At 32.7% G+C, this 15,997-nt stretch overlaps 1 long non-coding RNA gene across 1 annotated transcript; it reads right to left on the bottom strand.

Annotated features, from left to right (window-relative positions):
* Positions 1–1,091: 1,091 nt before the first annotated feature.
* LOC125054190 lies at positions 1,092–1,656 on the bottom strand. The gene is made up of 2 exons (XR_007117675.1): positions 1,405–1,656; positions 1,092–1,332 (listed from the first exon to the last, which is right to left on the bottom strand). It is a non-coding gene; the product is annotated as an uncharacterized LOC125054190 (long non-coding RNA).
* Positions 1,657–15,997: the final 14,341 nt, after the last annotated feature.

Genomic DNA, 15,997 nt, shown 5'->3' with positions numbered 1-15,997 from the left:
TTCTAATATGAGGTTAAACTCGCTTTATTGCATATAAAAAGACAGTAAAATCCATACAAAATGAATGTTTATAAAACATTATTTACTAATTCAGTACAAATACAAAAAATTATAACTATACAATTCCTCAGAAATACATGAAAAACATCACGATAGTCACACAATATACCACCACTATAACAATAGAATACGAGCAAAGAAAGTGCTTTCAAAAATGTCTAATTTCCATTTTCAAATTTGGCTAGCAGGTCCCAGTTGTTTGATATAAAGAATGAATTACACTTTATCGGTCTTACTAATAAAGATTTAAGCACATCGTATAAGCCTGTTATAAGAAAAATGTTACTAATAATGTCTGAATTGACAAGGTTGATGTATACTGCTGTTATAACAAGTGTCTGGTTTGTATGAAGACTTGTACAATGCTTATACAACGCAGAGGCCTAGTTTAACGGGTGTATAAGACAAAAATTGCGTAATTTCATCTGATTTCGCGTTTGACAGCATTTTTTTGACTGTTTAGTTCAAGGAAAGATTTAAGTTAGTAGATATTTGTGTTTGTTGAAAATAGATTTTATAGATCAAATAGAAGATTTAGATAATATTGATATGCAGCTAATACATACGATTGAAGATTTGCCGCCTCCAAGGAAAGTCAAAGAACATACCAAACTCGGTGCAATCCGTTATTACTTTCGCATGGCGATTTCAAAACAAAATACCGCTTTTCAAAGAAGTATGTTATGAAGATCTGTGACAGAGTGCGAGCTGATGTCGAAAAGAGTACTAGAGGTGGAGGGTTTTCGATTTAGGTGTCTTCTTGATGGCTTCTCAGTGTCATTAGAAAATGCCAAATTATATATAGAAGCACTGGCAATCCTCCACAATATTGCTATTGATATCAAAGAAGACCTGGATGTTACGTTTGATGACACTGAGAATGCTCCAGAAGAACCAAGGCCAACCTAGACGCCCTCAAGCAATCTGGCTAGACAAGCTGCTAGAGCTGCTTTTATTGAAACATATTTTTAAGGATGTTTTATTTACATAGGTGTGGATAGTTAAGGACTTGAAATAAATAAAAAGTTATATTTCATTTAAAACGGGGGTTTTATTTTTTTTATAAGTATATAATTATTTATTTAATTGCTGCTGTAACAATTTGAGCCTTAGAAGATGCTTCTGTCTAGCCCTTTCGTGAGCTTCGGCGAGTCGCTTCTGTTTGAGCTCATGTGTTTCAGCCATCTGCCTTTGTTTTGTTTCGTGCTCTTCCTGGAAACACTGGAACACTACCGTGTTGCGGAGTTTGGCACTTTCCACTATTTGAGATGCCTAAAAAATTTAAGTATGATCGTTGAGGGATTTTGAATGAAATAGTCCTTTCTCTATCACATTGATACTAACTCTTCTAACTTTTGTACTGCAGAACGCGCATGTAAAATTCTAGTCCTCTTTGTCTGAGGTTTTGGAGTTTCTATTAGCTGCAAATAATAAAATGTTATTAGTATATTGAGTAAATGTGTATATAATTGCTTTGGTTGATAAAATAAATACAACTTACATTAGAATTATGAGTTGTATCAAAATTATTAAATCAAACGTCAATCAAACACGGCGGGTTGCCAGGGTAACAATAAATAAGGGTCGTTTTGTTATTCATCAATACACATCGATTATTGGTCAAAGAGGTGTTTATGCCCTGTACAAGCTCTATTCACTGAATTACTATCACCTTGTCATAACGCATGTATAGTGATTTTTTATTAGTAAGACCGTATATGTGTAAAGCATCACATAATTTAGATTTTCTTAATTAAACGGAACAAAATCCCCAGCCATCTCGGTTGTAAGCTTGACAGTCCAGACTTAACGCCTTTGAGAGTTTCATATCTAAAACTTTATATGAGGTAATTCTGTGAGAAAATCTATATTGTATATATTTCTGCAATCCGTCTTTATAGATTAATTGTAGCCTTAAAATTGTATATCTTTTATTTTCTTTAATCTTAAATAACACACAAGAACAGTATTAGAAATGGTAAATAGGGACGGGTAAAACGAGACACCTGACCTACTAATTACACAAAATGAACTCCTGAATACTGCTCACTAGCCCTAAACCCTAAAAAGGCACTGGGACAAGATGGATTTATTGTGGACATCTGTCAGCAGGTGATTGCACAGGTCCGAGCATTTAAGCAGGCGCCTGGTACATAGTACCGGTGACCACGGAGTTGGTATTTACCTCGCTTAACAAATAAGTATCGCTATACAGCGAGAAAGCAGCACAGGGTCCAAATTTTAATTTATTTTATTTTTCTATTTTAATTGTTAATATTACTATGTTAGTTGAAATTCAACATAAAGTTAATTAGTAAGGCCTAGTTTAGGCGAATACTCGTACAAGACAACTTATTATTTAAATATGTAGTTTTTATAGATTATTTATGTGTTTTAATAGATGTTATACATGTCAATATATGGTATGGTAACGTATATTGTATATGCATTTGCTTGTTACACCCTTTATATATTCCCGAGAGCAGGGTTGATTAAATAAGTTTGGTTATTAAGAGCTTAAGATCCTGCTGAATCCTAGATTAAAATCTCTCATCATAGTGACCGGGGCAATAATTTAGAAGTTTAATTCGACAAGTTTGAAATAAGTATATTACTTATGGCATTTAACAGTTTAGTCGTTAATTGCTAACTTTAGCTTGAATGATTACCAATCTTATGTTCCTTTACATTCGTTGCTAATTAAAAGTTTCAAGCAACCATGAATAATATTATAGTATGAGAAAAAAATCGGTTGTCTGTAAAGTCGGTTTACTGACGATAGTTGAACGTGACAACGTCATAAAAAAATATTGATGGGATGGTTGCATTTAAAAAAAAAAAATTAAATTTTATTTGTGTGATAGGTATTTTGTATGGATATAGAGAAGGAGGTAAATGGAAATCACATTTGAATTGATCAAGTTACATTTATTTGTACGCATAAATACAATTATGTCAATCATAAATGGAACGCCTCAGAGCGAGGTAACGCCTCAGAGCGAGGTAACGCCTCAGAGCGAGGTAACGCCTCAGAGCGAGGTAACGCCGCATGAGTCATGTTTTTTCGTGCGTGCAGCCGGCTCCATCGAATTATAAGACGTTGTCACGTCAAAAATTTATGCTAATGGGGTACGCTCAAGAGATAATTTAATATCGCATGGTAAAGTATTTTTATATTCCCGCTTTTAAAGACACTAATATGAAATACTAAATAATATGATCGCTTACCAGATTTCGTTAGAATTAATATCCATATTAGTTTATAAGTAAACTAGTGGACCCGACAGACGTTGTCCTGCATGATATTTCAAGCAATTAGTAAAGCAAAGTATGAAAGTACCGACTGCAGCGCCATCTGGCGGGCTGATTTGTGAATCTAAACCATTCCCAGATCCCCTTGAACACACACAAAAAATTTCATCAAAATCGGTCCAGTCGTTTGAGAGAAGTTCAGTGACATACACACTAACAGAAGAATTATATATATAAAGATTATAATTTCATTTTTCTCAGTTATACGAAAAGTTTTAAATCTTAAGTTTAGCATTTTACTTTATATCACAAACATAGAGAAATATGCCATTGACAAAAATAAAAAAGTGTGTGTATATACACGCGTTAAAAGTTATACTTCTTTGGCGTAACAAGATAAAAATCTTTTCAAAAATTGTATTCTACCTTTGTCGAAAAAACGACACTAACAATAGAAAAAACTAAAATGTTGACTATAGCTAACTTCAGGATGTCGGTTTTTTGTGACGGTATGCGCGCGCATCGTAAAAATTTACTCTCATAATTTTTCCCTAACGCGCCAAAAGTAGTATCACTTCAAAAGTCTATTTGCAACGTATTAACTCAAGTACAGTACTGTTTCTTCATATCACAGCGAAAGCACAATTTGACAGAAAGAGTACTTTAGTTAAAGGAGTACAATTTGACTGGGTAAGTTTATTATGGGCCTATAATCGGACGGGACAACAGCATTTATTAAAAATGTAACTACATCCCTGTGCATCATCAGCGGGATCTTAGATCCGAATGGATTACCGAGTTTTGCTGGATTAGATTATGACCTAATGAGCGGAGTTTGTATTAAAATAATAATTTCATATTTCTCGCTATAAGCGGAATCTTAAAGAATTTATTGTTGGCTCCATTGCGTTCAATACACCATATTTTCTAATTGTAATTTTTAAAGGTAGGTCGGATTACAATCATCTTCCGTAAATTTCGCTAACACAATGACGAATCCATATATAAGCCGTACAATTAAGGTCCCGATGCGTGTCATGCGTGTTGCATGTGCTTGTGTGAGTAGTTACATCCATATATAAGCCGTACCGTTAAGGTCCCGGTACAATGCAAAAGCGGTTGTGTCATGCGTGTTGCATGTGCTTGTGTGAGTAGTTACACAGATAATACAGTGGCGCTACAACCCAATATGTGTCTTGACCGCATCAGTTTCTTTACTTTCTGTGTCTGACACATGTTTTGGGTTTTGTAAGACTGATTTTTTTACGATGTAACGGTGGTGGAAGAGTTATTTTTTTTTAAAGACAATTCACACCAATTGACCTAGTTCCATGCTAAGCTGGTGAAGCTTGTGTTATGGGTACTAGGCAACGGATATACATACATATTATAGATAGATAGACATATAAATACATATTTTAACACCCAAGACCTAAGCACAACACCAAATGCTCATTACATCGATGTTCGTCTCAGCCGGGGATCGAACTGGGACCCATGGACTCGCAGTCAGGGGTACTAACCACTAGACCAATGAGTCGTCTCAACAAATTGCTTACGTAGAAGGAAAGATACAGTCCACAGTCGTGATTTGAACGCACAATCTACAACGCATTAGGCCGACACTGCTCTTACACAGGTTCTTACAACTTCCATTTCAATATTTATCCGAAAAACGAAAGCAGGTTTTACACATTTAATAATTTTCAATCGTGATAATAACTGTTTTGTCTATAACAATTGTCAACAATTAATCTGATAATCGTATTAGAATTTCTATTTATTGCAAACGTGTATTTGAGGGTATTTCAGAAGAGCTATATATGCGATTCAGCAGATTTCACGGAGTCCAGTGTCGATACAATTATATTAAACAAACCAAACAAGTCCCAATAGGCCTCTTTAATTATCGTCGACACGTGGGAAACACGTGAAAACAATGTTTGCCCTGTATTCCAAAGCAAGTTACTGATGGCATAGCTTAATTAAGTGAAGATTACATTTTCATTAACTAGTGCATGAGTTCATCAGCCTAAGAACAATATTTACATACTTCAAATATACGATGAAACCAGAAGATGATTATCTCCAAGTGGATTAGAGGATATTAAGATCGCACGGAGGACATCATTTAAGGAGCTACCACACCCTGCGAAATATAGGCGTATATTTTCACAACGTTGATAACCTCGAACGGCCGGAAAACTACGAAATTTTAAAATCGTAAAAATCGAAAGAAGATGTTAAAATAATATACGTGTTCCAAATTCAAAATAATTAAAAAGTTGAAAAAAAGATTTTATGTTACATTGTTTATGGCCAGACTATGTCTAGTATTCGGAGCCTCCGGATGCGAACTGGAGCAACAAACCTATTAAAGGGTAGAGATAAAGGGCCAAGCAGTTACCCAAAATATAAAGAAGCTTCAGATTGGAAGTGGAAGATTTCAATAGAATTTTAAAATACGTCACGCAACAAAAGCGCCACTCGCCTATTCCTATGAATTGAATATGATGAATATATAGAAATATGAATAGATATAATATATATATATATACTAGCCGTTTCGCGCCCGCTTTGCTGGACGAATTAAAATAAATTTTATGTTTCATTATTTTATTTTTTTTCATATTTTTATTATTCTTCTTTTTAACTTCCCGCTAAGAAAATTGAAATATTTCGAAAATCGAGTTTTTAACAGATTTTGACGTTTAGAGGTTCTAGGAAGCCTCCCCGAATGTTTCCGCGGTGAAGTCCGTATGGATAAATTTTCATAAAAGTAAAACAGCAATAAAAAAATGAAGGAACGTTAGAATTCGGTAATCGGAATGGTGGTAGTTTCATGTCGATACGATCAGTGGTTTAGGCGTGATTGAGCCTCAAACGAAGACCATTTTCATTATATATATATAGATATATATATTAGAAATATTATTGGAGAAGTGGCTACGCCAGTCCACTCGCGAGTTTTCACATATGTAATTTAAATTCAATTTAGACACAAAACTATTTAAAACTTAAAAGTATGATGCAATTCCGTACTAATTTATAAATATGTTGAATACTAATAGAAGTTAACGATTCATTATCTCAGTTATATTATTAATTATATATATGAATAACGAAAACATATTAAATTAAATTAATACGACTATTTGTTATGAGTTAATTTATTCTGAAGTAGCATTGACAAAGAAAGTCTTCAGTACATCGCCATTTCTTTGTAGCAATAGACTAAAGAAAATCGTCATAGCAAGAGTTACAGATAATTATAAACAGCTACCTCATAATATTAGACACCAGCGTTCAGTTCCGGATTCGTATGGCTGGATATTAATTTGATTAAATGTAATAAAACTGTAGTAGATGTACTACAATGTTGACAAAGGCATCACTTTGCTCTATTGTCAATAGCTTCCGCAGCGTACGTGTTATAGGGATTTTGATTGATATATTTTTTTATTTCCGTTTTTATACGGATCAGGGATATGTGGGATTTTAATGGTATAAGAATTCAAACAAAGAATCAATTAAATCATTCATCTTTATAACATTAGTGTAGATTAGGAATTCCTATTAATGGTACACATATTTTAAATCGATATTCCCGGGTAAAAGGATTTTTCTGTTATTGAAGTGAAAACTTCTTTAGCGGCGCTGAGCACTTTTTTGTATGGGTAAAAACTTTCAAACTTGCGTCAGGGTCACGTGATGCTGATCGAAAAAGCGTAAGATCGAGGGGAAGGGAGAGGAACTAGTATCTCCCACTCTTTCTACCGTGCCTGAGTGTACAGCGTCCCACGCGTATCCAAGGATGGTGACAGCTGATTGCTTGACTGTTGTGTAGTAAATACACTGTTGTGTATTCGTAAATGTGAATTGTTTAAATTATGGAAATCGAACAAAGTGAATCTATTAATGAAAAAAGTGATGATGAAGTAGTGAAAGAAAATGAGTAAGTACTTTATAAATTACTAGATGAAAAACTCTTACTTGGCTTTAAAAACAAAAATAACTAATAATAATAATAATAATTTATATAATTTTTTGTTTTTTAAATGACGATATAATATTATAAATTGTCATATTTGTGTACGATAGCGCAATAAATAAACATTGTATTCTACCTCATAAATGATAGTACTTTTATACTTATAATTAAACACAACGTTAATATTGAAGTTTTCACTTCTGCCGGCACTCCCGGAGTGCTAGTGTTTTTTTATTATTTTTATCATCTCGAAGTCCCGTGTGCTCACCGAGTCGAGAAAAAATGCGGCACGATTGTGCACTATCCTTATCTCGAAGCAGTTCAGGGATTGTATGTAACCAGTAGTTTAAGAACTATACCGACCATTTTTTTTAACTTTGTCACTCACCTCTACTAGACATAGAAGCTTAAAATTTAGAATCAAGAAGAAAAAAATAAAAGATTTATAATATTGATAAAGTCAGTATAAGATACTGTTAGGTTGGCTAGTTACGTAATAACTTGAGACAGAAGGTCCCTTAAGTAGAGACTGAATAAATTGACCCACTTGGTATTACGTGAATCTTACAGCTTTAAACGGCAGAAGTTTTTGATAGTTTTTAGTTTATTAGTTTAACCTGTTGGCTCAATGATATAATTATTAAGAAGATATGTTGTTTGAAGATTTATAGGATTTATCCTATATCCTAAACCAACAACCCCACTTCTTAAGTATTTATTTGCTAATATACTAATTATTGTAGTGTATTTTCTACTATAATACACTATTTCGATTCAGCTTAATGCAACAAAGCAATTTAGTCCATTGAAATGTTACAATTTGAGGGCCAAACTGAACATTTGTTTGTAATAATAGTCGTAGTTCAGGCAGTTGTTCATTTGTCCCCAAAGGTAACTCGGACCTTTTCTACCTGCTAAACATTCTCGAAAATGTACACTGCTCTTAGAAATTATTGTAAGAAACAGCACCTTCCTGAACTTAAAAGTTCTGAAGTAAGGAAAGGGTCAGTAATAAATAAATAAAATTGTTGGAATTGAACAAAAAAATTCGAAAATCTGTTTAAAATAAACGAGAGATCTTAATAGTATAGTAAAAATGTAGTTTCAACCGACTAATTTACGTATGAGACACTTTATAGATTGACATTTATCTTAGCAACGCCCTTATCAGCTAGGAGATACAAACACGTCATACTATGCATTCTAAATTCAAACATGTTACAAAATCATGCTTTCATGTTCTAATTAATTTTACCAAAATGTTATATCATTACCATGGACGATTACAAAATTCCCCATGCACGGAGTGAGGTAGCTACTTTTTAAGATCTATGTTAGATAAGGCTTAACTAGGCGGTAAACATTTGGAGCAGCGGAGCGCGAACTACCCTCATTATCGTGAGCCTCTTGAGTCTTTATTCCACCTCAAATTTACCTTAACTCCTAAAAAAACGGAAAATGCCTTCAAATGAAGCTCTCTTTTTAAGCCCGAATTTCATGAAGATTAGATGATTCGTTTAAATTTTTCAAAATGGCAGTATGTTGAGATAAGAAAATGGGAAAACAAAGGTTCTATCTCTTACATATTTCTAAATAATTCAATCATACAAGATGAATGAATACATAACATAATAACAATCACAAACCAATCTTAATATTATTTTAACTTTTCTGTACGTGTGTTTGTAATTAAACCCTTCCTAAATGGCATTTTCATTTGAAATTATATACGCAGAACTTTTTTGGTGTTGGTCTTATTCAAAAAATACAGAAATTTTTGTATCTATGACGTTTGTACAGGATATTGTCGGGTCCAATAGTGTACATATAAACGAATAAAGCTAAAATATATTGTGTATTTACGCGAGTAGAAATAATTTACAACAATTTGGAACGTATATAAAAACGTAAACTCGTATGATAAAAGTTGTTTTTAATTTTATTGTTAAGGTGCGTACAGACTATATAACATAACATGTTATACAACATTGCTATACAACATGTTTCAGATAATGTGGACACTGAATGTTATAAAACATGTTATAATAACATGTTATTGATATGTATGCTAGGACGAACCTAGCATCTACGTTTTTTTGTTTTTCTTTTGTTATTTAAAATGGTTATATTGCATTGTTATTCTAATGGGTACAGTATTGTTTTATGTTATAATGTTGAATAACAAGGTTACATAATGTGGATGTGTTATAAAACACAAGTTATATAATATGTTACATAGTCTGTACGCACCCTTAGATGTCTGGTAACTTCGTGATAAGTAGGGCACAATTTTATATCTGTTTCTTCATTAAGGAGGCAAGACCGTTTAGTTTAAGTTTAACCGTTTCCCGGTGATTTCCCGGAATTATTCGTAACGTTTATAAAAAAAATATGTCATCGGTTTACATCGATAAACACGGAATATAACTTAACAGAAAATTTTCAAATTATTTAAAGTCTCACCTATCATTTACATATTACAACTTTTGTCTCAATCAATATACATGTATTATAGTATATGTATAATAATAACTAAATAAATCAAGAATCGTTAAACCATATTTAGAGAATATTAAAGATTTTTAAAATAAAATTAGTACAATTAGGTACTTTAACTTATAATATTACAATATCATTCTCCCCACTGGGGGAATTGGGGGATTGAATTTTCAGGTATTTTAGAGGAAACTTTATCATTTCGTATGTTTGTTTAAATTGTTTATTATTGACTGTTTCGAGGTACGGTTTGCCATTACTTAATATTCATTTTATTCAAATTTAGAATCCTCTTGAACGCCAGTTATGTAAGCAACTGTTGATTCCCAGCCGCCCTTGTTATCTTAATCTTAGGGACTTCAATAGAATAACAAATAGTTTTATGCGTATTAAACGAATTATATAAACACTTATTAACGCATTTAAATGAAACATTTTGAGACTTATATCTTACAAAGACAAAGGACTTGATGATAAGAGATTGAGCTATGGTCGACGCTGCTTGCTGTATCGTCCTTGGTATTCTAATTAATTTATTATGTTGGAGTAACTCCAAATAGAACGAACGAACAATTTAGGCACTTTGTAGCGAATTTGAGGGATAATGTATATTTGTTTTTATTATCGGCAAAACAAACATTAAACAGTCATTTGACATTAACAATCCTTGTGTGTATTCTCGACAGTAGACTATTTTCCAGATAGATGGAGGTTAATTTTTCCTTGCTTTTTTCGTCAACCTAGTCCAATATGCATAGGCAGGCATACCTTGTCTTTGGATGCTGTTGCACCACGGATTGCAGTTAGTAATTTTTATCAGCTATCTAAATGCTTGTTTTTCATTCCTCTTCCATAAAAAGTACGACGTACTTACTGATCGTTTTCAAAAAACTGTCAAATATTTGTTAGAAAAACTATGGGTTTAATTAATTTAAGTGATTTTTTTAATAATACAGGTGCGTGACTGGCGAGGTGACGTTTTCAATACTATGACGTAGTAAAATCAAAGAACGCAAACCTTAGAAATTTGTAAGGAAATTAAACTATCGTGACTATGTATTTTTCGTAATAATTCATTTCATATTTTATGTTTGGAACGATTATACGATATTAGGACGATAGTATTGATTAAATTAAAAATATTTCAATATATAAACAGTTGTAACTACGTGTTTACAATTATAACTGTATTTCCTACATACTACGAGATTTAATAAAATAAAATAGGTCATAGTAGCAATTTTACTCTTGATCGGCTTTTGTTCCTGGATTTAGCCTAGACAACTAACCGACACTTACTTGTGTACGAAACACTTATAATATACAGACTTTTATACTAATTTCGTGTCGATGCAGGATGTTATATAGTAGGTAAATGGGCAGGAGGCTCACCTGATGTTAAGTGATACTGTCGCCCATGGGCACAAACACTGCCGGAGGGCTCGCAAGTGCGTTGAGTGCCTTTTAAGAATCGGTACACTGTTTTCTTAAAGGGCCCTAAATCAAATTGGATCGGTTCAGTTGGCAGCGGGTTTCACATAATGGTGGTTAATGAACGACAGACGTCGAAGTGAACTTTGATGACGAATTTCCGATGATTTCATACTTATACGATTTGTATCAAAAATGGCAAGTTATCAACGACCTTTTGATAAACGCATTTAATTCTATAAGCTGGAAACATATTTGTTCACAAATTTTAATGAAGAAAATAATAATAATATGATAATTGAAAGTCATTCTTGTTAGTATATGTGTTAACAATATTGCCTGAAAAATTATGTAGTAAGGTTAGTTTATGCAAAGATTAGATAAACGCACACATTGTTAACATCGTGTCTACACGTGAAATCTATATATATAAAAGAAAGTCGTGTTTGTTACAACACTTATAACTCGAGATCGGCTGGACCGATGTTAGTTATGTCTTTTTTGATGGATTTTTCTCCACTCCGAATAGCAGAATAAGTAATAAAATATCGGATAAGTTATCGAATAACAAAAAATAAATTAATTAATTTTACGAATGCACACGGCATGTGGTGACATTTGTTGACAAAACTACGCATCATTTTACGTCGAATTCGTGTCACTTCAAGAAATTCCGAACTTGAAGTAAATGAGGAGATGCATAACCAGGCTTTGATCTTGATCGAAAACATGTGTTACCTCATCAAAAAATGTTGTAAATCAGAAAGTGCTTTAACATGCAGTATCGCAATATTGGCGATAGAGAGAAGAGGCCTAATGTGTAATACTGCCATTCTTCTTTTGCAATGGCAAGCAATAAAACATTTCTCCATTTGCAAAAAAAGTTATCACCTTAATGAAATCCTAAAATAAGTTGAACTAAAATAACAACGATATTATTATTAAGGCGGAACGAAGTTAGCCGGGTCAGCTAGTTATTGATAAAATTCAATGTATGTACGGGCAATCAGCCCCATATTGATTTTAACATTTATTTCGAATTTTAATAAAGTCTTTAACCCTTAACTTAGAATTACTCATAATTACATTCGAAAACTTATGAATAATGTAGTAGGAAAAAGGAGGCGTCATGGTAATAAAGGTCCTTTTTATGCAAAATTTCTTTATAATTAAAATCGTTAATGGAATAATTAATCGTTGAGGGTGCAAGATTAGTAAAATACAATTATTTAAAAAGAGACATTGCAAAGTTTCCTTAAGCTTTTTAGGAGCTTCAACATTTTGATGGAATTTAATTTTTCTGCCTTTTATTATTATTTATAAACTGTGATATATACGTCGGAGGTCTCACAAGAGTGTTGAGGGCCTTTTGGAATCGGTACGCTGTTTTCTTGAAGGTCCCTTAATGAATTTTGTTGCTTAATGTATAAAACTTAATAATACTTTTAAAGAAAAAACTGTTTAACCGGATTGAAGTTATGTATTATTATAATTTTACAACTATTTAACATAATTTTAAAACAATCCGCGAAAATAGAGGACACCGTGAGCCATTTTTGCCAAAACCCTCCATCTTTTAGTCGATACCAACTCCGGGGTGATAAATACAGATAAGGCAACTTTCTCTACAGCTGTGATACTTTTTGACATCCAACATCTTTTGTCTTCAGTCACCGTGACCACGCACGCTGTAAAGCACGCGAAACGTCGGATAAATTTAAAATTATGTTAAATAGTTGTAAATTTATAATAATACATAACTTCAATCCGGTTAAACAGTTTTTTCTTTAAATGTGTAAAGGTTATGTAAATCAAAGACAATATTAATAATACTTTTACAGCCCGGCCCCCTTACACTTACAATCCTTATTAAGTTTGCATAAAAAAATGAATCAGTGGCGCTACAACCTCTTTAGGTCTTGGCCTCAGATCATGTCAATCTCTTTCATGATCATTTTTAAGTCTAACAGGCAAGCCTGAGTGATATGTTAAAAATAGATCCTATTACGTGCCTCTATATAAATTCATCAAAAATACAAGGGTGAAATTATAATAAACCGACTAAAATACTCAAGACATGGCCTAAAGGTCTAGATACCAGGCCATAAACTCCTAAAAAAAAACATCTACTTAATCTGTTTGGCATCATTGTGTCATTTTTCAAGTGTCATTGTCAAAACGTCAACGTGTTTTGTATAGATATGTTAACGTAAAATTGTAAACACCGTTAGATTGTAATCTATCTCGCGAGATTATAAACTGTCGAAAGATTGTGAACCTCAACGAACTGCTTACAATTTAACGTATTATTATTCGGTAAATTGTACTACACTAACTTAGTTATCATTCAAACTTCTTTGGTCAATTACAGATTAATTTTACTTTCCAACAATTTCATATAACTACCGAATAATAATACGTTAAATTGTAAGCAGTTCGTTGAGGTTCACAATCTTTCGACAGTTTATAATCTCGCGAGATACATTACAATCTAACGGTGTTTACAATTTTACGGTGACATATATATTTTAAGTTGCCGCTTTATACATACTGTTTTCAGTTATTAGTTTATACACCTAAAAATCTATTCCACCATTTCCAAAAACAATAAGTTTTATAAGGAAAGGAGAACATTTAGTTGTAAAATAAAGCTTGAGTATACGCGAGGGGAAATTGCACAGCCCGAGAGTCTTTTGGGAATTTACTGTATAGTTTTTATGTGACCTTCTATTACACCGATGATAATAGAATAAATTATAATAATAATTTGTTACTATGTTCGGTAATAATATATGTATATTGTATACATTGTGACGTCGATTATATGGTTAAAATTGATTATATTATTAGGTAACACAAAAGATTAGAACTTGTAGGTACTTCAGACTTTTAAAATCTACTGAGGTTAGGTTAGTAACAAGTCCGTTCCGCACGAAGTCTCGAAATAAAAGTGAGTCAACGCCGGTGTTGCCACGCTTTATATAGGTTTCTGCTACAAGATGGCGTACCTGGATAAAAAGTGTATAGCTTTTGTTAAGTCCAATAAAGGTCCCCTTAAATATTATTTATGATTCGATAAACGAAGAATATGGATTTATTTCAGGCGGAAGTAATTTTTGAAGTTATACTTCTTTAGGCGCGTTATGAAAAATTTATGAGAGTGAAATTTTACAATGCGCGCGCACCTGTGACACAAAATTAGGAGTGTGATTATAGCGTGCGCGAGCGAGATAGGAATAGGACAATCTACAAGTAAAAAGAAATAGAATATGCGTGAAGTTCGTATGCCAAGAATTTTGAATGACCATAATGACATTTGTCATTTACCTTTTAAACAAATAAAGGAGTTTTAATTATTTTTTCAAAGAAATTTAGCAATGCTTTTTGAATTATAATCAGAAGTGATTTAAATTGAATATTTAAACCAATACTAATTTATATTTGTGAAAAAACTGTGCTCATCAACCTTCCTAAGTGCTTCAATACAATTGAGGCTAACTATCCGTATGTATTATTATTATCGAGTAATGTTTTGATTAAAAAAATGACCATATTGTTTAATCAAAACATGTAATTTTTCTGATTTAATCTAGCAAATATAAGGACAAGAGACAAAAAACAATTGATGAATCAGTGTAAGTGCACTAAATTGAATACAAAAAAAGAGTTGTCATCTTATCGTTGTGAAACATCAAAAACTGGAGGTGGAACAAAGCCAAACTATTTTTAATAATGCCAAAGAAGTATAACTTCTTACGCGCGTACATAAGTACACGCACCCTTTTTTTTTAATTAAGTTTTGTATTAATAACTATAAGCATTATTTTTTCACTTCTTGCTTACATTATCTACATTAATACATATTTTTGCCAGGAAGGGATCTCTCGAAAGCGATAAGGCCGCCAGTTGCCCTCTTTTTCATTTAATTATGTTATTTTTATATTATGTTAATGCAACGAAGTGTTAATAAATAATAAATAAATCTTAAAAATTGTAGCGATACCTACATTCTATGGTTACAACATGTGATGACAACATGCCCTGAAGCGCTCTAAAGTTATACTGGCGACTCAAGATATATACAACTCGACCTTAGACACGGCTAGTGGTAAGACTGGTATAGGATCCTCCCTTTAGGCCGGAAGAAGAGCTGCACCTTCCTCTACACAATAATGCCTTAATAGAAGGAGAAGAAAATCTATCCTGGAAAATCCAGGTTATACGTTAATCACTATGTTACAGACTCGTAATGTTGCAATACGGAATCCTTAATACGGAGTATATATAGCAGTCGCTAATATGTTATAACTTACGTGGTACTTTTACCGGTCTCTTGCCCGATACGGTGTGAGCGTCATCCAGGTTATTCACATGTAAATAGGCGAGTGATATTGAAATTGTGAGGATTCCAAAGATGTAGACGAATCTTTTTGTTCGCTCGTTTGCGGTTGACGTTATAGTTTAGCATATTCTTACCTTATCTTTTACTCTTCACCGATTTAGGTAAATATTTAAATCTATCTTGCATTTATACTTGAAGGAACTAAAACTCAAAGGTGTCTGATAAAATTCTGTTGCTTTTTAAAAATCTAAGCCCAAAGATTCAGATTCCATACTTAGCGGGATAACTCCCGTGAGTCAAAAACTTATTAGAAACTTGTTTTATGCTATGTCGTTATTTATATGACCGAAATAATGTCAATGATCTGGACCAAAAAAGATATCTTCTCTTCTATTATATTTTAAATGTTTATTTAAAGTTTAATA

This window comes from Pieris napi, chromosome 11, assembly GCF_905475465.1.
Source record: "Pieris napi chromosome 11, ilPieNapi1.2, whole genome shotgun sequence".
Taxonomy (NCBI): Eukaryota; Metazoa; Arthropoda; class Insecta; order Lepidoptera; family Pieridae; genus Pieris; species Pieris napi.
Note: the sequence above shows the minus strand (reverse complement) of the source record. Positions and strands in the feature narration are given on the sequence as shown.